Source organism: Narcine bancroftii, chromosome 1, assembly GCF_036971445.1.
Source record: "Narcine bancroftii isolate sNarBan1 chromosome 1, sNarBan1.hap1, whole genome shotgun sequence".
Lineage (NCBI taxonomy): Eukaryota > Metazoa > Chordata > Chondrichthyes > Torpediniformes > Narcinidae > Narcine > Narcine bancroftii.
Window position 1 is genome coordinate 276,235,993 of NC_091469.1, and position 24,293 is coordinate 276,260,285.

The following is a 24,293-nucleotide window of genomic DNA, read 5'->3' on the forward strand; positions in this document are numbered from 1 at the left end:
GTACGTTCACCATGTGTCTGTGTGGATTTTCCCCAGGGGCTCCAATTTCCTCCCACCATTCAAAACATACGGGGGGGGGGGGGGGAGTTGTGGGTTAATTGGGTGTAATTGGGCATCACGGGCTCATGGGTCGAAATGACCTGTTACCATGCTATACATCTAAATTTTAAAAATTATTAAGCATAAAAAGCTTTGAGGTATCCCAAATGGAATGTGAATGGTGCTTTATAAATGCAAGTCTCTTTTCATCTGGCTTGCTGCATTATTAATTTGCAGTTGTTCCCTGATAATGTTACTACCTTCCGTTTTGTGCTTTATAGTATCGTAAAGTAAATCTTGTAAAAGAACTGAAAAATACTGTTCGTTTCATGCAAATACATAAGATTTACAGTATTTTCTTTTGATACTTTGTGCAGATGGTAATCTTTACTACTTTGTATTGGCACATTGATGTAGTGCCTAATATTTCAGGTTGCCAGGAACCACGCTAGTTTTGTGCTGTAGTAAATTTTTTAAGTATAATCCCTTTTCATCTGAATTCAGTAGGTTTCTGCTGCTTTCAAACTGATTTGCTTTTGTCATGTTCTTGGTTATTTCCTGTTCTTTGCTTAATGTCTCAGAAGCTAATTCATAAATGGAGGAAAATTGATCCCAACTTAATTTCCAAGTCAATCCATTTATTTATTTTGATTAGACAATTACTTTAATTAACAAAATGAGGAAAAGAATTTTAGATAAACTGGCTACATGTTCATATGTGATTGTTACAGAATGTAATTTCATGCCTCTGTCTTGAAAATTGCCTCTGTTAAACTTGCTTTATGAAGAACTTCCAAAGGGAGGGTTATTGAAAGGATCACTTGCTCAAAGATTTTTAATGTCAGAATGCATCCAATTTGGAATGCTGCCCAAAAAGGCCAAGCCATATGGTTAATTTCAAGTTATGAGCACAAGACAATGGTAAGACTTAGAGTAATAAATCGTATGTAGTTTCTTTTGGTCTGATATTTTTTTGTGGTCTATGAACACACTTTTATTTTCAAATTGGCATCACAACCACTTGCTTGTGGTCCATACTTAACAGTGCAGATGGGAGATCGTCTGCTTAAAATGGATTCCATATGTGCTGACATTTTCCACAGAGATTTACAGGGTTCAAGATGATTAAACAATGTGTTTGGAATGTTACTCAATTGTCCTTGCACATATATTAATATGGAATCAGATATAATGAGAAGAATAAAACATTTGTATGTAAATGCAGAAGCTGTATATGAAAGCAGTTCAGCTTGGCAGGGATATCAGTGGATATTTGTATTAGGAATTTACTCTGAAAGAGGTACAATATGAGGTGTTCACTTCTCTAAGGAGCAAGTAAGATGGCTGCAGACATTACAAGAAAAACCACTGCTAAGTATTTTAACTCATTATTTCCCAACAATGCACCATTTATAGTAGCGATTTTGTTTTCTTCTCTGGCCTCATTTTCAAAGCCGCTTCCATAAAAACATAGTACAGTAAAATCCCCGGTATCCAGAATTCATGCAAAAAAACCCCCCAAAGGAAATCAATAAATAATAAAATAGATATGAATAAATTAAAAAATAACTAAAAGTTTAAAATTTTAAGAGTAAATATTCTCTGAGGCAACACACAGCCCCTTGGTGAAGATGGGAGCAAACAGTCAGCCAGCGGAGTCCCTAGGTCAGTTGCTTGAATGAAGTTTCATTAAAGTTATGTTTGAATAAAATGGCATCACCCAGAATGAAGAGCTGGCTAATGCCGCTCATTGCTGGGGCAACTCCCCCAAATTGTCTCCATATCCCTGCCTGGTAAGAGTCTTTATCTTTATTTGTATTAAGTATGTTAGTAAGGGGTGTTAATTATGACAGCGGCATGGTTATCGTAGCAGCTGGAGCAACAGTATCACAGTGCCAGTGACTGCCGTTTGAGTTTAAATTTTGTAAGTTATGGGAATTACCTGATTAAAGTGAACTTTCCATAATTAAGGACTACAATACTGATTTTTTACATTTTGCACAGCCTTTGTCTTTTAAACTGTGTATTCTAATGCAGGTGTATTAGTTAGGCATTGGAAGAGTGTGTCTCAGTCCACTGGAAAATTCACAGGTCCCGGGGATTTTATTGTACAAACATTTCTTTCTGATCTTTCAGTTATTTTTAAATGTAATTGATTTCTTTCAACACTTTATCTGAAGAAGCATGGGAACTTGAGGTAAGTAAATGGCCTAATTTGGCTGAAGTGGCTTTGGAAATTTTGTGCAATCTAATACCCCTTTTACATAGTGATCCCACTTAATTGGTGTGTGAATGGCCCATCTTTAAAGCCAGCTTGGGTCATTCACACTGAACCAAGAAAAGCCGGGTCAGTGCGCCTTTTAAACAGGAGCCGAAGCAAAACGCAACAGCTCTGATACAAGATTACCTATCTTGACGGGTAATACACGGGATGGAAGTGACTCCCCACCCCGCGTTCAATGCATTTACACAGGTGAGTGAAGCAGTGAAAAGGTGTAATTCCCATCTTTTAATGGCTGTTACCAAAAAGAGAGGATTGATTTCAAAAAAGAAAGCAAAGATTAAGACTGCTACTTATGTTGAATTAGGTGGAAAAATGCCGAACAATTACAATGTCAATTTCTTTCATCTGCCATTCCGATTGAAGATTTAAATCATATGAATGGAATTTCAGACACTTATATCATTTGTACTATAATGTGTATTTAGTGCAAACAGCTAACGATCAATTTCCATCACCTAACAAAGGTTTTAAGAAAATTTAAGGCATATTTTATAATAGCATGATTGACTCTGAAACACAAGATTATGCATTTGAATACATTTTAAATTAATATGAACTTTTCTTTTTTATTTTTGTGTTTTATTCACAACACCGTAGAAGCCAATCATAGCCATTTAAACCCGTGTCGCCCAATTACACCCAAATTAACATACAATCCTATACATTTTATGAAGGGTGTGAGCAAAGAGCAGCACCCAGAGGAAACCCACACATGGAGAACATACAAACACCTTTCAGACAGCACTGGATTCTAACTCAGGTTGCTAATGCTGTAATAGTGTTGTGCTTTTCGCTACACTAACTGTGCCACCCCAATAATATCTGTAAAGCAGAAAAAATGGGACAAAAGTAGAAGGCTTGCAGATAAGGTGAGAGCTAAAGTAATGTACATTTCAGGAGGTGCCTTTGGTAAAATATGAAATGACATGGATTGAACTAAGGTTGGAGAGCAATACCACGACCACACTTTGGCTGGTCTGATCACCTGGCTGTACTTCAACTCCCGACTGTAAGCAGAGACTGAAGACCACAGCACCAGTGGTGAAGGCAGCAAAAGTATGCTTGAGGGAAGCACAGGAGTGTCTGCAGGACTGAAACAAGAAGTCATCCATAGACTTGAATGAATATGCAACAGGTGTCACCGACTTCATCAAGACCTGCGTGAATGAGTGCGCGCCCACGCACAAATACAGGGTGTTTTCCAACCAGAAGCCTTGGATGAATCAGAGAATCCACAACATGCTGAGGCCAAGAACAAGGGCGTTTAAGGCCGTGGATCAGGATCTTGGCAAGAAGTCCAGGTACGGCCTGCGGAAGGCCATCTCTGAAGCAAAGTGGCAATACTGGGCTTCACTCCATCAAGGGCATCTACGAGGCGGTGTCTTAAAAAAGCAGCCTCGATCCTCAAAGACCCCCACCATCCAGGCCTGCCCTCTTCACTCTGCTACCATCGGGAAAAAGGTACAGGAGCCTCAAGACGAGCATTCATCGAAAAAAGGAGAACTTCTCCACTGCCTCCAGATTCCTGAATAATCAATGAACCATAGACACCGTCTCAGTTTTTGTGCAGTATTGTTTTCACTTTTTTTATGGTTTTGTCATAAGATGATTATAATATGACCACTTTCACTGAGATGCTGCTGCAATACACTAAATTTCATGTCTTCATCATAAAATAAATGTTGATTTGATTCTAAAGAATTATTGTCGTCAGTGAGGATTAGGGTAAAATTGGGCATTGGTGCAGGAAAGTAGAGAATGAAAATCAGAATTTATTGTCATGAACATGTCACAAAATTCAGTGTTTTGTGACAGCATTATAGGTGCAAAATTGCTATAAATTACCTTTTAAAAACAAATCAATAAATTCATGCAAAAGAGAAAGCGAGGAAGTGTCTCTGGGTTACTGTGCATTCAGAAATCAGATGGTAGAAGGGAAGAAGCTGTTCGTCTTCAGGCTACTGTACCTCCTTCCAGGTGGTAGCAATGAAAAGAGGATATGGCCTAGGTGATGAGAGTCCTTGAGCATAGAGACCGCTTTCTTGAGAATCCACCTTTTGTAGATGTCCTTCATGGAGTGAAGGCTAATGCTCATGATGACAATGTCCAAGTTCACAATTCTTCTCCTGTCTTGTGCATTGGCACCTTCATACCGATCAGTGATGCAATGCCAAAATGCTCTCCATGGAACGCCTATAGAAATCTGAAGGTCTTTCGTGACATATCAAATCTCCTCAAACTCTTCACGAAGTATTACCGCTGGTGAGCCTTCTTCATGATTGCATGAATATGCAGGCCCCAGGACAGATCTTCAGAGAAGTTGACACCTAGGGGGCAGAGCTTTATGGGCTAAACTCTGTAGAGAATAGTTGACGAGCACCCAGTCTCCAGTGTTGAATCATCTGGATTGAAAGGTTGGTTTCAATTGTGAGTAAATTACGCTAAGCCAGAGATGCAGGTAAAAGACAAAACAAGTGTTTATTAAAGAGGAACAAATAAGAAATAGCCAAACTACTGCAGTTAAAATCTAATCTGAAATGTTACCAGAAATGTTTATTCATGTTTCAATCCTTTCTAAGTAACATGAAAGTTGAGCTAACATTAGAAAGTGGAAAGTAGAAGCAGTAGACCATTCTGCCCTTGTGCCCGTTTCTCCAGAGTGATGAGGAGAATATGTTCAGTTCAATCACAAACAAGGATCTTTATAGACACAAGTGGAAAGTCATAAGAGGAATCACACTCATAAACACAGACAAAGAAACGACACACAATTCATGGCCATCGGACACTGGTTAATCACTGATAATTGCACCTCCCCATAAATCACTAATAATCACGACTTCTGATTGTGAAACGAGGGCTAAACAAACAGTACCCACCACACACATGCAAGGTATTCCACTGAACTACAGAATCTAATGACATTGATAACAAGAATAAGGCACAACAGTCATTTCTAGGTTTGCTTCACAATAATTTCCCCCTCCCCCCCCCCACCCCACAGCCTGTATTGACTCTCCAAAGTCACCCAAGGCCACATGGAATTGAGCAAGAGTTCGTTCTCAAGAGAAAAAGAGAGACAGCTGCTCCAAGTGGTGGACTTATTCTGCAGCTGGCTGGAGGGGCTGGCTCAGGTATGCCCAAATGAGGCAGGGTGTTCAAGAGAGCCAATTGTAAGGAGTACCCTCACTTGTGGGTGGGCTAACCTTGATTGACATGGAGAAATGGCTTTCAACCTGCCAGGCCAGATAAAGCTCCAGGAGCAAGTACGTGGATTATCCTTTGTTCGGAGCAGTTTCCTGTCCGACCTGTTGGATAATCCTCCAGATAACCAGTCAATAATATCAAGGCTGATCTTTTACCTCTGCTCCTTATCACTTGGTTCCACTTAATATCTAAAAATCTAAATGATTTTTTTAAATCTTGAGTGCACGAGAGCTGCAGGCTGAGAAATTGATCAAGTGGTGAAGAGATGATCAAGGAATAAGCCCAAGGACATTGTTGGAGAATGAGAAGTTAAAGTTAACTCTCCAAAGGAAAAGATCCCTGGCAGTGACACAGATTGGGGAGCTTTTTAATTTAAACTGATACAGACCTCAACCTTGGTTTTGCATAAAAAGCTGTTAGAATATTGAAGGCCCATCCCATTCGCAGTATCATCTGTGAGGTAGAATTTTGTTCAAGTCAGGTCAAAAATACATTGAATACTTTCACATATCAATGTGCATTGCATGCCTGGGAGTCTCCATACATTTGTCTTACACCCTGAAGACAATCTAGAAGTATCCTAAAAGTACCTGTAAAATATCCTTTTTCTTTTAAAAATATTTTTGTTTTTTAATATTAAGAAAATCCAAAGTACATATAATCTTAATTAAAAGTATGACATAAATCATATCCAAGTTAAAAAATCAGAAAAGTGTATGTTAAACTCAAAACGGTCAACCAGAACATATATAAAGTACAACTCTCTTTGGCTTGGCTTCGCGGACGAAGATTTATGGAGGGGTAATGTCCACGTCAGCTGCAGGCTCGTTTGTGGCTGACAAGTCCGATGCGGGACAGGCAGACACGGTTGCAGCGGTTACAGGGGAAAATTGGTTGGTTGGGGTTGGGGGTTGGGTTTTTCCTCCTTTGTCTTTTGTCAGTGAGGTGGGCTCTGCGGTCTTCTTCAAAGGAGGTTGCTGCCCGCCGAACTGTGAGGCGCCAAGATGCACGGTTTGAGGCGAGATCAGCCCACTGGCGGTGGTCAATGCGGCAGGCACCAAGAGATTTCTTTAGGCAACTAAGTAAAACTAAAATGTCATTATATATACAAAGGGAAAAAAAGAACCAAAGTAGGAATCTTGTTCTGTAATAATTTAAGAAAAAAGTAAACATCAGTATTAATCCTCATTGATCTAGATGTCTCAATTAATTTAAAAAAGAAAAAAATCAAAAAAAGAAAAAAACCTCTACTAATAATCTAATTAATCTACCCCTATGTCTAAACAAGGTGATCCTGTATAATTAATGAGTTTTTGAATCGAATGGTGACCCTCAGGCACTGGACATGAGACCCAAGTAGCATCCACACCACTTACAACTTTAAATTGTGATAGTAATTCATGAACGGGATCCACATCTTATCAAATTCAAACCTTCTATTTTTAATGTTGTATCTAATTTTTTCCAAACTTACAAAAGATATAATATCATGTAACCATTGAAGATGTGTGGGTGCAGATATCCTTACATTTCATCAAAATTACTCGTCTGGTGATTAACGAGAAAAAACATAGAATTCTCTTTTGGATTCTTTGGCTTGGCTTCGCGGACGAATATTTATGGAGGGGTAAAGTCCACGTCAGCTGCAGGCTCATTTGCGGGTGTCAAGTCCGATCGGGACAGGCAGACACGGTTGCAGCGGTTGCAAGGGAAAATTGGTTGGTTGGGGTTGGGTTTTTCCTCCTTTGTCTTTTGACAGTGAGGTGGGCTCTGCGGTCTTCTTCAAAGGAGGTTGCTGCCTCTTCCAGAGAGTAACCAAATAAGGCAATTTTTCAATTCATTGGATTTTTTTTCATTATATATATATATATATATGGCAAGGAAAACAACCGCATATAAATAAGGCTCATTTCCAAATGGGATAGGGGAAAAAACACACAAATGCTGGAGAAACTGTACCTTTATGTAGCTTGAGCCCTTCATCAAGGTGTGATGGGGGAATTGGGGGAATTATCATTACCAAATTTCAGATTTTATTACTGGGCAGTCAATGTACATAATCTGCTTTTATTGTTACATTTCAGCAAATTAAGAGACTCCCCTTCATGGGTAGAAATGGAATTGAATCTTTCTAAAAAAAATTCTATTTTGGCAATTTTAGGTTCCTTTTTACCTTATAATTTTGTTAAATTAACAGATAATCTGATATTGAGACAGGGGTTGAGACTATGGGCACACATTAGAAATTCTTTGGATTTCAAAGTTTATAGATAACCACCTTTTTCAACCTTCTTTACTAGACACAGGATTTAAGGAATGGGATAGATTAGGTATCAAAAGTTTTAAAGATCTTTTTATTCATGATATTTTTGCATCTTTTGAACAAATGACAGTCAAATTTAAACTTTCTAATAGACATTTGTTTCTATATCTACAAATCAGACACTTTGTTCAGTCTAAGCTTTCTAATTTTCCTCACATTCCTGAAGCAAATAATCTTGATTCACTTTTCAATCCAAAATTTTCTCATGGAGGAACAATATCAATTATTTATAATAACTTAATGAGCATAAGAACAGTTTCAATTATTGGGATGAGGAATAATTAAGAATGAGATTTGAATACAACATTCTTTATTTGATTAATTACTCCTCATTTTGTGCATGACATTGTTTGTTACAATTTAAGGTGGTACATAGAATACACATGTCTAAAGTCAAACTATCTAATTTCTATTCTGATATTGATCCATTATGTGATAAGTGTAAAACTTTTGAAGCTTCATTCTACACTAAGAATGCATCTAAAGAAGCAGAAGCAGCCCTTTAAATTGCCATTCAGGTGGCAGTGTTTAAAGCACAACACTGGCCACCTGAAGGACACAGCTGCAAAGGATGTGGCTCTGAGCACACTCGGCTCCTGCCCAGTGTCAGCTGTGATCAGCAGCCTAACCCTTTAACATCCGCTTTCAGCCAGCTGCATTCAGGTGGCTGGGGGAGCCACTGAGCTGAGCTGATTATCCCTCAAGAGCGCCTCCTGCACATTCAAGTGGCCTCAAAACAGCCGCATATTGCCTAAACATGCGGCTTTACATGCAGGTGGACAATTGGCCACCTGAAAGTGCCTACTGATTCATAGGTTTTGGGAGTGCCCTAATTTATCAATAATTCTTAAAATTAAATTATAACCATATCTTTTAATTGTAAAATATTCTTTATGTAGCACATCAAAACATTAAATGATGCAACAGAATTTCTTGGTATATGTTTCTATGTTGAAGTTAATGTTCCAGTATATATCCTCTGCTAATAATTATGTATACACTAAACATGGGTTTCTGCATTGTTGTATCAAATAATTTGAGAAATGAAGTGTTGGTTTGAACTCTTTAATTTTTGAATTAGAAGTTTGTACTTTTTTAACTCCACCTGGGACACAAGTGTGAACATTAACATTCCAATCTCCATAACAAGCTCTAGGCCCAGAAATTCAACTGGAGAAATTCATCAAGTTGATGTTATGGCCCTGGCCAATATATTATTTCTTCAAGGGCCTGCCAATGTGAATAATGCACCACATGAGAACCACATGTTGTGAACAATAATAAACCAGTAGGTTCACACCCAGTTCATACCTACCAAGTGAGGGTTATGGAGTGGAAGCAAGAGGCTTTAGGGAGGGCATGAAGAACCAGGCAGGTGGGATTGGAATCTTGAGGGTCAAGTTCAGAACACTGAAAGGGGTTAAGGTGTAGTTAAAATTTAGCTAGTACGGTGGGGAAGAGAAGAAGAAATTCTCAACTGGTTTGGGATATGGGGTTCAGCTGGAGACCAAGATCAAACATTCATAAGAGCTATGACCCAAAGAGGACCTACTTGACGTGACTGAAGTGCCAACCTCCACATATCTGGTGAGGGCCTGGTTCTGCCCAAGAGGCTAAGTATGCATAAATGTGAGATCACAGGAAACCATGCTTGTATGGGAGAAAAATCACTGATATCATTATCCCGTGCAAAGCTCCTCCCACATAATTTCTTAGATGCAGTATTCTGGATGACATCTTAGTGCAAGGAGAAAGAATTCTTCAGAGTACTGGAGAGGAACATTTTTGCTATCCTGGTCAATTAAAAAAAAAATTAATCAAACACCAATTCATTTGAGAATACACAAATGCTGGAAGAACACAGCAGGCCAGGCAGCATCTAGAAGAAGCAATAAGACAACATTTTGGGTTGGGACCCTTCGTCAGGAGTGGTGAAAGAAAGGAATGTTCAGAGATTTGAAAAAGGGGGTGGGGAGGGGGGGAGACTAGTGATCGGCTAGATCAATCAATCAATCAATCAATCCATTAATAGATGAATTTGCAATTTCTTACATGGATTCATGTGAAGATCTTTCTGTGTTCTCTGGCTTCCGTGCTGGCCATGTAATAGTTAAGATAACATTGCAAAGGAATATATTTGCTGAAAAGAGAATTCATAATGTCTTGAGATAAAAAAATATGGTAACAATGACAAGTTCTTTCTTCTTATTTGGAATCAGATCCATCACAGTGAAAACTCCTCAAATATGTCAAGTTAAAGTAAATCTTGCTGTCTATATCACAAAGCGAATTAGATCTTTGACGCTGAATATGCGGAGTGATTTGTTAGTTTTGCTATAATTATCCACGTTGACAAAACGACAATGCATTTCTGAGGACTTTCTGAAAGAATGTGAATGAGAGATCAGAATCAGAATCTATTGTCATGAACAAGTCATGAAATTCGTTGTCTTACAGCAGCGTCACAGTGCAAACGTTCATATTATGACCATCTTACAATGTAACCATAAAAAGTTAAAATAATAGTGCACGAAAAATAAGGCAGTGTCTTTGGTTCACTGATTATTCAGGAAGCTGTCCTTGTGCCGTTGAGTGCTTGTCTTTAGGCTCCTGAACCTTTTCCCCAATGGTAGCAGAGTGAAGAGGGCATGGCCTGGGTGGTGGGGGTCTCTGAGGATAGAGGCTGTGGCACGATACCACAAAACAGGTTATATTTTAAAAACAGTATGAGATAGGAATATTTTTAAAGTGATTTTCTTGACCAGGCAGCCCAAAATCCATAAGATACACCCAACAGTGTTCTAGAAGCAAAACCTTTGTTGCAAAGTAACTGGCACAGGCCAATTGAGATGTTACAACTGGTAATGCATCCAAGAAAGTTGATTCTAAGAAGCTGGAAACTTACTTAGCATTCAAATGGACAGTTAAATCAATGCAATAAATTGATTAGAAAACATAATTAACCACTCTACAATAAGGTAACAACTTCGGAGAAAATATTATCGTTAAGAAATTCTGGTGAATGTGGCTACAGTTCCATTACATCCTGAAGTTGCATATCCTGAAGTTGCAAAAACATCTCACTTGCTCTACCCATCCCAATGCCAGACTTGGGAAGGAGCCATTTTGTTCCCTGGAAATGTTTTGCTGATTAATTTAATCAGGATTGACCTGTGATGTAATTAATCTTTAAGATTCTATTTTAATTCTATGTTAGATTTTTGCTCAATGTCCTTTCAGAAGAGTTCCAAACATCTATCATCCTTTGCAAGTTGAATTGTAATTTGTTTTTGAAAGTGCTGTGTCTTTTGATTTCTACCTCTTAACCATCGATAAGAAGCCAAACCTGAATGCAAAGTGATCTCACTGATTATTTGGCAGAGGAGCACGGGATTCTTTTGTATTCACTTCCTCATGTGCTTCATAGAATGGCCTCTGTCATTCATCATTATTATTAGCACAGCCTGACTGCTGCTCTACCTTTTCTGTGATCCTACTCGATAATTACCCTAATATCATAGATTTTATAAAGAAATGAAGCTGTTTTCTTTCCCTAACTCCCCTATTAAGCATTTTTGGAAAAAATGATGCATTGACAATGATGAGGAACTGAAATGGAAGAGAAGTTGATGCAGATTTAATGGTGGGACAGACTGAAGGCGGCAGGTGGTATACACATCCTCCCAATTTTTGTCCCTTTTCAGATCACATTGGTGATGTTGAATTTCCACATTCATGTTCCGCAGTGAATTCTATTGCCAATTAATGCATGCGTGACATTTTCATGAAATTTGTGAGGAATTTGAGGGTAAGCTGCCCAATTTGCCCAGAATTATGTCAATTTAAGAAGTATCTTTTCCCCGCCACAAGTTGTTACTTGATTTAAAGAATAACAGGGATTGCCTTTAAACTCTGTGTTATCCTGGCAGCAAAGCCCGAATTTGTGTTGATTAATTCAGTCCAGCACTTTACATGCAGAAAGTTAAAAGAGAGTGTGCGAAACTTTCATCTTCTCAGTTTTCCAGTTCAAGGTATTTCTTTTTGCAAATACTGTATATGCACTGAACATTGTGATGGGTGTGGCTTTGTTTAAACAAATAAAATAACCAAGGTGATCATACTCTTCAAAGAAAGTCCATTTGTTCAACTGGAGTTTTTTGGCTCTTAATGAAAGATAAATTTAACACAGAGGAGTTGAAGCAAGTAAATTACTTGATCTTTGTACTAACTTGAATAAAGATTTATAACCATAGCTCAGATGGCCCTGCATGAATCTCTGAAGTTGACAACAACTCACATTTTGCTTGTCATTGGCTCTTTTCCATTTCCGGATAGACAGCGGTTTATCAATCACAAACACACCGATTGTACATTTGTCAGATCACTGACTTGTGAGTAAATTGGCTGAATCGTGACTGGAGTGATTTTCTGTTCCCGGTGCTGGAGTGACAATGTTAAAGTATACATCTTGAGTTGACCACAGCCATACTGATGACAAATGTGCCCGATTGTTGGGATGCTGAGTTCCATTATTAGCACTTTGTAAACACCAGGGAGAACTCTGATTTGGTGCAGGGAGGCAATCAATAGACAGAGATTAGAAGGATGAACAGCATCTTCATTTTTTGAATAACATTCTATAAACTTGTTATCAGAGCAGAGTAACGTGTGAGTAGTCCTTGCTATTTAAACAGCAGCACTGCAGTCAATTGCTAGAATCCTTGAAATTAAAGGAATGTCACAGGTATTTGTGAAGATGTAAGAGTTTATGGAGATTTGATGGTCAAGGGACAGACAAATGTTCCTGCAAATTATCATCCTCTCTTTTCTCTCTCGAGCAGCGTTAAAAAATATAATTGAGTATGTGCAGAACATCTTGAAGGAGAAAGTCAAAAAGCATGTTCACTGTAGCTTTGGATGACTCAAAGAATGGTGTATCAGAATAGGAAGGTTGGAGAATTTGGTTCAGGTAGACTCCAAGTTACACAGCAATGGAAATGGATCCTTCTGCTCAATTTGCCAATGCCCTCCTGAGCTAGTCTCATTTGCCTGCATTTGGCCTTTTTCCCGCTCTTCGTATTTATGAACCTGTCCAAATGTGTCTTAGACTGTAGTAATTGTGCTCAACCACTTATTCAATTTACCTACACCCTCTATGGATAAACCTGCCCCTCAGGTTGCCTTCAAATCTTTTCCTATAAGTACGCAGGGGACAATGAAAGGCCAATAACATGGACACTTCAGAAATGGAAGGGATAAAACAGGGGGCACTCTAAGATAAATTTGCACAAAGCTGAGTAAAGAGTGTTTGTGTGCTGCAAACACAAGTAACCACACAGGAATGACATTCCAACAAGAATAGAGAGTTGGCTCAAAGAAGGAGATTACTAATAGAATAATCTTCCTGGCTATGAATCATTCGGGGAAGATAGAGAAAGAAGGATTTTATGGGTTTTTTTTTCTCTTTTGACCCACAAGATGCAACAAAATTGTATTTTTACCTGCCATAACTAACTCCATCCACAATGTAAACTCTTCTTTCCATTACCTTAATTCTTTAGTCAAGTCACTGACTGGGAAATCCAGCGGTCTGGGCATCTTCATTTGTTCCATTCTGTACTATCTCGAATGAATCACACAGCTCATTCATTCATATGACTCATGCTCATGTTATGTCAATTGGGAGGAATCAGGTTAGGTATTCCAGTTCAGACACAACATTTAATTCCTTACTTACACCACCAACCAGCATTTCTGTCATTGTATATCTTTACTTCTTTCTAGGACGCTGTAAATCAATCAGTAAATGAAACTTTCAGTAATTGAAAGCCCTCAATGCCAGGGCAGGCTTTTTATTTTGTTGTGGCTTTCTTCCACAGGTGCAGTCAGCTCCCAGTAAGTTCCATAATGGTGCAAGCCAGAAAATAGTCACAATGACACAATCTTTAACGTGATGCAATTTAAAAACGACAATCATTATTAATAACCAATATTAAACAGTACACACCTAGATTGCATACTTTCTGAGATTCTGCTTCTTTATTTTTCATAACTCTTTAAAATCTGCTTCATTTGCTTTTCTACTCCTATTCTTCTGATATGAATCCTCAAAATCTCACGTTTTGCTTATATTTCCAAAATGTTATGAAGTCACTCATTGCTATACTCAGCCCTAATACTAGGAATGCAATACCCTGTCACCATGCTCACTCCATAAACTACAGAAGCTCATTCACTGTCATTCTTGTGGCACATGCGTCAGGCTAAAATTAGTCATACTTTACCAAAGAGATAGGAAAAGTATGGTACAATAAGTTTCCACTCACCATATTATATGATCATTTAAGTCTGCAAGCTGTGCCCTCTGCAGAAGAACTTTCCAAGATGTCTGTGGAGTAGGACATCAGAGTTGACAATAACTCTTTCCTCAAATTGCAACATTTGTTACATCACCTTTTGGAAAGATAAGTCCATTACTTACATGCAACACATCCTACAAGAAAATGAAACAAGTTGCAAATTCAGTCCATGGAAGAGGAAAAGTCCAGGTTTCGGATCCGGGACCCTGTAGTGATATGGTTGTGTGTACGGGCTGGCCCGCCCTCTTGATAACATCATCTCCTAGACTCCCCCCATGTGACCCAGGCCGTAAAGGTCGAGTCCCCTCTCCCTCTTCTCATTTTCCCTAGCCTTGACCTGGGCCAGTAGTCTCTTGTGTAATAAAGCCTATCATTCCCCTCAGTCTTTGTCTCTGTGATTATTGGGGCAACTGATAGCGCCCAACAGACCCAATGTCAGAAAAGTTAGTGGAGAACAATAAGTTTTCCGTAGGCATTCTATTTGTATCAGAATTGGCCATTTCTACTTGCTCAGATTTTGTTATTCTCTCTGTATCTTCTGGTTTGCTGTGTGTGTCCAACAGCCTCACCATTACACAGACAAAGATGCTTACCATGCTTCTCCCTGCTCCCATTTCTGGTACTTTTCAACAATTATTTCTTTACTTGCAATACAAAAGAAGGATCAAATGTAATGAATCTAATTTTTGTTTTCTTAAATTGTGTGATGTGTGTTTGAGTTGAGGCAAGAATAAACTAAGCTTCCCAAAAATCAGGCGTATTTCTTTCCTTCCTCCATGTTTTTCTCCACTTACATGCATCCATTTTATCACACCATCATGGGGTCCAATGCTGGATTTGTAAGGGTTATTTTGAAGCAAGACCTGCAGTCTAAAAGTCTTTGGTTCAATGATTTGGTTGGAAGAGGGACCATCTGGCTGCAATGATACCAATAAGTCACATTCTACAGCATTCTGAAGAAACTCAGCTGGTCAGTGTCCTTTATGTAGCAAAGGCAGAGAGACATAACCGACATTTCGGGCTTGACCCCTTCATCAAAGTATGATAAAATCCCCGGGAGTGTCAGAACAAAAGAGTGGGAGGGGAATGGGGTTGGTGGGGCAGGAGATAATAGGTGAAGAAGGGAGGGAGGGGAAAGCAGCACTAAAGGGAAGGGAGGGAAGGCAGAGCTGTGTAGGTGAAAGGACTGGAAAGGCAGGAAATGGGTGAGGGGGAAGAAAAGGCAAGCAGGTTTAATGGAAAGCAGCCTATCATCTCCTGCCCTGCCACCCGCCCCCCCCCCCCCCCCCCCCCCCCACTCTTTTGTTCTGACTCTCCTACTGGCATTTTCTCATTGAGGGCTTGAGCCTGAAATGTCAGTTATGTCTCTCTGTCTTTGCTACATAAAGGACACTGTTTGACCTGCTGAGTTTCTCCAGAATTTTGTGTTTTTTCTTCTACAGCACTCTGTTTCATTTCCCTGCTCTTGAAGGCACCATCTCAGGTATTTCTAGAGAGTTTGAGGATATTATGATAGGTGATGCATGTAGGATTTGAGCAGCAGTGTGATGGCTGCATATCATTTACGTCCTTATTCTTTTGCAAAGAACAGTGATTTAAACCTGCATTTTAAAATGTTCTTACTGTATATTCATGTGTAATAGTCAGTACTGTGTGAAAGTTGACCCCCTATTTTTGGCCCAAAAATCTGGAATTTTCCATATATCGCATGTAAAAGTTGACATCTCTTCCCCCCACCCCCAGCTTTTTGATCTTGGCTGCTCGCTCTCCGGAGCTCCTGACGCCTCAATTGCAGACTCTCACCAAGGCCCTGGCCACCTGTCCAACCGCCTTGGCTACCAACTCTCACCCAGGGCCTGGCCACCTGCCCACCGTAACTCATGACATCCCGACTGCCATCTCTCGCCTAGGTCCCAGCCACCCATTCGAGCTCTTGGCGTCCCGAATAATAGTTACATACTGCAGTCAAAAATAGTATGCCTGTATTAGTCAACACTTTAAATTTTACCCAAAAAATTGGTCCATAGAATTTGTCTTTTACATGGGTATTGACTGAAGCACAAACCTTACACTTGCTATCCCACTGAATAGTATGAAAAAGATGTCGTATGTGCAATGGGCCCACAATTACCAAGATACATACTCAATCAAAATAAATGCTTTGTTTACTAAATACAGTAAGGTGTGGCTGCACTTCATTTCAACTGTGGCTAAAAAGTTATTTTCTAAATTTGTAGACTATAAAGTTGAGTCATTGCTGAGGCCAAAGTTGATGAACGTGGTTTGGCTAAGTGCTGTAGAAACATGTGTAAGAGGGAATGCTGGTGGATAGTGTGGATGTGGCATTCTGTCAAACATCTTTATAATAGTGTCTCATGTACCACAGACTGCTAGTAAAGATTCTGATGCAGTCAAAATTTTTGGCAAATGGTTAGTGTCTTGCTTTGTCCTAGACTGTGGGTGGGTTTTCATTTCTCCAGCTGTTCTATTATTAGTTCTGTATTGATTGTAAAACTGTTCAGCAAGTAACAGACCTCAGTATCCTTGGAGACAATGGACTGGTTTGTAAGGTTCTCTTTCATCCATCAGAATATATTGAGTTATTTATTTATTTGCGCTGCGTGGACATTCATGTTTCATAAAGAAAATTATGTCAGGAACGGATAGCACATATAAAATCGCATCCCATTTTTAAAAAATCAAATTAATTTAAATACATAGAAATTTAGCAAATTTCCATGGCCAGATGACATGTAACTCCCTCCTTTTAAATGAAATGTCCAGGACATAACCTGGCAAAGACGACAAGTTGCTCATTCTAGAAACTTCACAATTCAAGGAAGTACGCAGAGTGGTCAGGGATATGGAGGAAAGTTGGGTCATGCTCCCCACTTTAAAAAAATTCATCCAAAAACTTGATTAGCTCAAATTCCTGTCCTTGCCTTTCCAAAAGTCAGTAAATTGAAATTGCTGTTTATACCCTGACCCCGTTTCATTTCCATTGCTTACAATGAACACAAGAAACCTGCTTTTTATTAAAGGCAGATGGTTCTGTTGACTAAAATGACAGTAAATGACCCAGTCTTTTCAAATAAATTTTATCAGATGGATTGTGCATCATCAACGAATCCTTCATTTAACTTAGCACCAAAAAGATAGTGAAATAATTTCAGTCTGATTTGAGCCTCATGGTTTTATTTACTATAATAAATGTATTTTATTATCATATAAAAGCATTTATATCATGAGTATTATTTATTATGATTTTTATGAGAATAAGTTCCCTTCCAAATTCTCCAATTTCATCAAAGCACCTTATTCCACTCAGAACCAAGTCAACAAATTTCTTGGAACTAAGACAAGTTTCTTGATCTGTGTAGCTCTGCATCAGTTTATTTCACATTTAAGTACTCTTGGTCCTATCCTAGATTTTACTAAATTCTCCAGATAAGTAACATAATACTGTAAAACTCCTGGTATCCAGCACCGAAAGGGATTGGTAAATGCTGGATAAGTGAATTTTCTGGTTGCTTGAGACTCACTTTTACAATGCCCAACTCATACAGTGCACCAGCATTAAGAATAAACAGTTTAAAAGACAAAAGAATGCAAAATGTAAAGTAACTTGAAAATCATTCATATTGAAGTCCTAAGTTATGTAAAGTTCACTTCAATCAGGTAATTCCCATAATTTACAATATTTAAATTCGAATCCCGGTCGCTGGCGGTGTAACAGTGTTGCATTAACCACTATGTTGAATACATTTCGCTTGCTACTTGAACTTAAACTTTTTTTTCGGAAGAATTAACTTGAATAAAAATAAAAAGCACAATATTCACCAAAAGGTCATCAAGGTTAGCAGATGACATGGATGTTGTGGATCAGGATCAGCGGGTGTACTTTTGGGCTGCCTTCTTGAGTAATGTACGAATATCGGCTTGTTTGAAAGGCCTTCTCTTGTGCAAAGTCAGGTTTTGCATGATGTACAACTGCATAACATGTTGAGAGGTTAAGAAAGGTTTGCTGTTCTACAAAGTCAATGACAGTGCAAATTCTGCAATAGCGTTTTTCCAAGAGATTTTTTCAACCTCTTTGACCTTTTCATCACTTTCCTCTTCTGCTTGACTTTCTTTTCAGTTGATTCTCAATTGCTTGCAGATCGTGAGGCAGTGGATAAGATTTGTGATGTTTTTAGTGAGCTATTTCCTGAAAATGGCTTAACTCCAGAACAAATTTACAATGCTGATGAGACAGGGTTAATGTAGAAGTGTTTGCCCAACACTATTCTGGCAAATGCTGATGAAAATGTATGAGTAACTTCAAAATACAACCAATAAATCAACTACAGTTCAGCATTTAGCACCATCATCCCCTCAAAACTGATCAGCAAACTCCAAGACCTGGGAGTTAACACCCCACTGTGTAATTGGATCATGGATTTCCTCACCGCCAGACCACAATCAGAGAAGATTGGTAAGAACTTCTCCACAATCTTCATCAGTACAGGTGCACCTCAGGGCTGTGTTCTTAACCCCCTGCTCAACTCACTTTACACCTATGACTGTGTGGCTCGGTATGACAATAACACCATTTACAAATTTGCCGACGATACCACTTCAGTGAGTTGTATGAAGGATGGGGATGAGTCAGCGTACACGATGGTGATTGAAAACTTGGCTGAACGGTACACCGACAACAACCTTGTACTCAATAGGCCCTTTCAATTTGCCCGGTTAACGCCCCACTCGCACGGCAGCTTGAAAGGGTCTGACGTGGTCAATGTGGTCCTAATCCAACCGGGTACCTAACCGACTTCAGAGGTAGTCAGGGAACCCAGTTAAACTTAACTAGGTCACGTCCACCTGTGACCTGAACAGAAAAATGGCCGACCCGGTTATTCCTGTGACGTCAGCGCTTGTGCTCTGGTGTCACAGGGAAATGCCTGGCTGAAATCAGGGGGAGAGAGGGGTCGGTGCCGCGATGGTGGGGGGGGGGGGGGGAGGAGAGAGAGGCCGTTGCCGCAGGGGGCAGAGGGGTCGCTGCAGCGGTGGGGAGAGGGGTTGCTGCCGCGGTGGGGAGAGGGACGCTGCCGCAGTGGGAGAGAGGTCACTGCTGCGGGAGGAGAATGGTCCCTGCCGCAGTGGGGAGGGGGAGAGTGGGGGGCCGTAAACTGCCACTGCTGTGAACGCCACTTTGGTTCTCAGTGACGACTCAATGTTTGCAGCAGCAAAGACCCTCCCACTCAGCACACGTTGTGTTGTCGCTGTTGCCATCAGAAAAGAGGTATAGATGTCACAAGACTCACACCACCAGGTACAGGAACAGCTGCTACCCCTCCACCATCAGACTCCACAACGACAAACTCAATCAGGGACTCATTTAAGGACTCTTACTTGTGCACTTTATTGATTTTCTTTTTGTTCTCTCTGTATTGCACAGTCAGTTTGTTTACATTAGTTCTCCGTTTAGTTCTTTTATTTGTTTATGTGTTTATGCTATGTACAGTTTATTTTTTGCACTACCAATTAGTGGTAATTCTGCTGCAACTACAGAAAAAGGAATCTCAGGTTTGTATGTGATGTCATGTCTGTAGTCTGACAATAAATCTGAATTTTTTTAAAAAGAAACGTTGAAGTCTTAATTGACTACAATAAAACTATTGATGTCTGGAATTCCAGCAACCTCAAGCAATTGGCAAAAAAAGGCGAGGAAATAAATAAAAAATAAAATAAATAAGAATAAGGTTATAGGTAAAAATACAAAAATTTAAAATTAGCAGGCCTCGCCATTAGTTTGCCAATCCACCACTCGCGCGCCAGGCAACACCTGCAACCCACCTTGTGACCAATGTAAACAAGCAGAAATTCTGTTTTGCAGGGCATTACTTTGGACAAATTTCCTGCCCTGAATGTCATCATGCCAAAATAAAAACAACCAGGCAGGTGTAAACGTGTGGCGCTTACCCTTAAGCAGAAGACGGAGATGTGTAAGAGACTGGAAAAAGGTGAAAGTCTCACAGCGCTTATGGAGTGATTTAACATTGGCTCATCAAACCATCCTTGACATTAAGGCCCAGTCTCAGGAAATTAAGGAGTTTCATATGAAGTCCAACACTAACAAAAGTGTTGAGTGACATCACACTCTTCATACCTCCAAGATGGACTTACTTGACCAAGCTCTTTTTTGAATGATTTAGTTTGAAAAGGTTGAAGGTTAGTTGCAAGAAAAAGGCAAGAAGTTTCACGAGAAGATGAATATTGAGTATTCTTTTTTAAATGGCTGGCTGAGCAGATTCAAGATTTGTCACAGTATCCATATATTAGACTTATCTGATGAACAGAACTCTGCAGATCGTGAGGCAGTGGATAAGATTTGTGATGTTTTTAGTGAGCTATTTCCTGAAAATGGCTTAACTCCAGAACAAATTTACAATGCTGATGAGACAGGGTTAATGTAGAAGCGTTTGCCCAACACTATTCTGGCAAATGCTGATGAAAAGGTTGCTCAAGGTTTCAAGCCGAATAAAGAAAGAAGAGCTGTGCTCGTTGTGCAAGTGCTTCTGGCAGCCACAGATTGAAATACCTGTGGTTGGAAAATTTGCTAAACCAAGGTGCTTTAAAGGTATCACGCACCTTCCTGTTGGTTATCAGCCACAGAGCAATGCTTGGATGGAAGTTGACATCCTTACCAAGAGGTTTCATCACATCTTTATCCCCAGTGTCAAAGGGAATTTACACAGGAAGGGCATGTCAGAAAATAATAGTTATTTGCTTTTAGGTAACTGTCATGCTCATCTTCCTGCTGAGGAACTTATGAATGGTAAAATTTTTCTATGTATCTCCCTCTAAATGTGATAAGCCTGATTCGACCTATGGAAAATGTGAAAATGTTGTAAAGATGTGATTTCATGTGGGACATGTCAAACTTTGATGGCACAATACTGGATTTATGAAGAAATATTCACTCAAGAATGTTATTTACAATGTTAGTTGTGCTTGGGATTCTTTGAAATGTGAAACATTAAAGAGATGCTGGCCAAAGTTGTGGCCACTTGTAATGTTTGAGGAAGGATCCAATGAGGAAGACGAGTTTGAAGTGTTTTCAACTGGTGGGATGAGAAAGAAATTTTATGATGAATTGTGTGAGTTGGTTGACTCTGCTTGTGAAAAGATGCCTTTGTCATGAAGGAACCTTGATGATAGTTGAGGACAAGGGAAATCCTGTCTTTGTTGTGCGTAGGGGCAGAGGGGGCCATGGCATTTATGTAGGTGATGGAGGATATGCGGGTGAGGGCTAAGTTGGTAGTGGTAGAGGGGAGCCACGTTTTTCTGAAGGAGGACATCTCAGATGATCAATGGAAGATTTCATCCTGGGAGCAAATGCGATGGAGACAGAGGAATTACAAGAAATAATTAGAATCCTTACAGGGGACAATGAGTGAAGAACTGTAGAGGTACCTGTGGAAGTTGGTTGAGAGTTTATCTCCCATGATGGTGTCAGAGAAATTGAAAAAGGGGGAAGTGTTGCTGGAGATGGACCAAGTGAATTTGAGGTTGGGGTGGAACTTGTAGCAAAGTGGATAAAGTTGATGAGCTTGCCATGGGTGCAAGAGGCAGCACCAATATAGTTGTCAATCAAGCAGAGGAAGAGTTGAGTAGCCTTGCCTGTGTAGACTTTCAGCATGGATGGCTCCACATAGCCAACAAAAAGGGGAATGTGGGATGAGTCAAAAGTGAAGTTACTGAAGGTGAGGACAAGTTCTGCTAGCCTGAGGGGGGTGATGGGTGAAGGGGGACTGGGTGGGTCTCTTGTCGAAGGAAAAAATAAAGGAGTTTGAGATCTTTGGTATGGGAGATGGAGGTGCATAATGATTGGATGTACAAGGTAATGTGATCAAGTTCAGGGAGGGAAGTTGTTGAAGTGATAGAAGGCATTGTCACATTTGTGGCCCGAAATGTGAAGTTAATAAAACATTAAACACAAGTTTTATCAGGTAAACTTCTTAGTGGCTTTATTCTCCCGTTTCCTTTGTTCTCCTGCTTGTGTTCTTACCTCTCTCTCATACCACGTGACTTCCGGTATATCTCATACATATTCATTATTATGTGGATGTAGGTGGGGAGGGTCTGGACCAGGGGATAAAACAGAGTCGAGGTAAGTGGATACCAGTTCCATGGGGCAAAAGCATGCTGAAACAGTGGGTCCACTGGGTAAATTAGGTTTGTGGATCTTAGGTAGGAGGTACAGGTTGGGGAACCGTAGGTTGGAGATGGCCAGAAATGAGGATCAATAACTCATATTTTGGCACTCTCCAACCAGATAGCATTAAAATTGATCCCCAGTTTCTGTTAGTTCCCCTCCAACACCCCATTATCCCTTTCCCTTATCCCTATGTCTCCTTTCCTCCAGCTCTGCATTCACAGAGACACTTCGTCCCCCAATTAATTCCCACCTTTCCTCTCCTATCCTCCTATCAATGTCCAGTTATGGCCTTTTGCCTGTTGGCCTCTGCTCCTCCCCCTGTTCTTTCTTCCTTCCTCCACATTCTTTTACCACATCCTTTTATTTCAGGCGCCTGCCTGCTTTTTGCTCGGACCTTGAAGAAGGGCTTGGCGCTGAAATATTGGTTACGTCTTTATTTCCTATGGATGCTGCATGACTTGCTGAGTTCCTCCAAAGTTTTTGCTGAACATACAATATTCAGCATATTGTAAAGATCTACCATGCTCATATTATTTTGTCCCATTTAACATCTGAATAGGCAAGAGGAAACATATATACCAAATTTATTCATCAGTAGCTATTTCATCAAGTAATGAATTTCTGCCTCGCATCAACATTGAAGCTTGGTCTTTGATTTCAGATCTGAAAATGTACAGGAAAATGCCATTGAATATCTTTTAATCTAATAGTCATTTTTAAATATATTATGACTCATCTCTCCATTAACATCACCCACATCCTCTGATCCATATAATGTACTGAAAAATATAATGGAGAAAAAAAGCTGGTCCACAAACAAAACATACTGGAAATACTCCATAGATCAAGCTGTATCTCCTTGAACTAATATTTTCATGTCGATAACCTTCAGTTATCGACCTGAAATGCAAACCCTTCATGGATGCCACATGAATTGAATACCTCCAAGAGTTTCTGTTTTTATTTCAGATGGCCTTGCCAATAGTACTTGATTTTGGCGATGCTAAACTAAATCTGCTAAATTCCTCTTTAGTCTTGGAAAACGTTGAAAGTTTCAGAACATCCTGCGTTCCAACTTCTTTTGGCTATGATCCATGTTCCCTTTTGAATCAGTACGAATGGGATAAGCCATCAACTCAATCGAATACTTTATGACTCTTTCAAAAGAAAAGTATCCTGATTACTAATCTAGTTCTATGTTTATGTAATTTATACAAAAATCCTCTGTTCTCATCAATGAGTCTGGCTCAGATAACCTTACCACATTGATGAAATTTTATCACTTATTATACTAATATTCTTTAAAAATAATCAAGCCTTGTCAAAGTCTATTTTCCTAAATTTCGAACAAAACACTGAGGCTATCATGAAACAAGAGCTGTAAATCACCTATCAATTTCAAGTGTTCTCTTTGCGTTCTCTCCCAATCCAAAATTTTACTCACAATCTAAATTTGAAAGTTTTTTCTATCTTAATTTTACTCATGAAACTCCCGGCAAGTTGACTTCCTCATCTTAACCTGAAATGAAATCAATCATGAAAACAAGCTTTTAGATTTAGATCTTTCTCTAACACAGGAACCTCCTTAATTTCACAAGGTAAAATGCTGGGCATTAGACTTGCCCATGTGCATAAGATTACACTTGTCTCTGAAATGGATTTAACTAGATGTAGTCCATGATCTCCCCGACTGCATGTTGTGACATGAGAGCTCGATTTAGATGTCAGATTTGGCTAATTTGTAGCATAATTAATCTTTGGGAATTTAAGTTCTGTTCCTGAAACTGGATCTCAAAGTCCAGGTGAATCTCAGTGAACTAGTAAGAGACAATTTAGAACTTTTTTTTCATGTCTTGAAGAGAAAAGTGCTGAATAAAT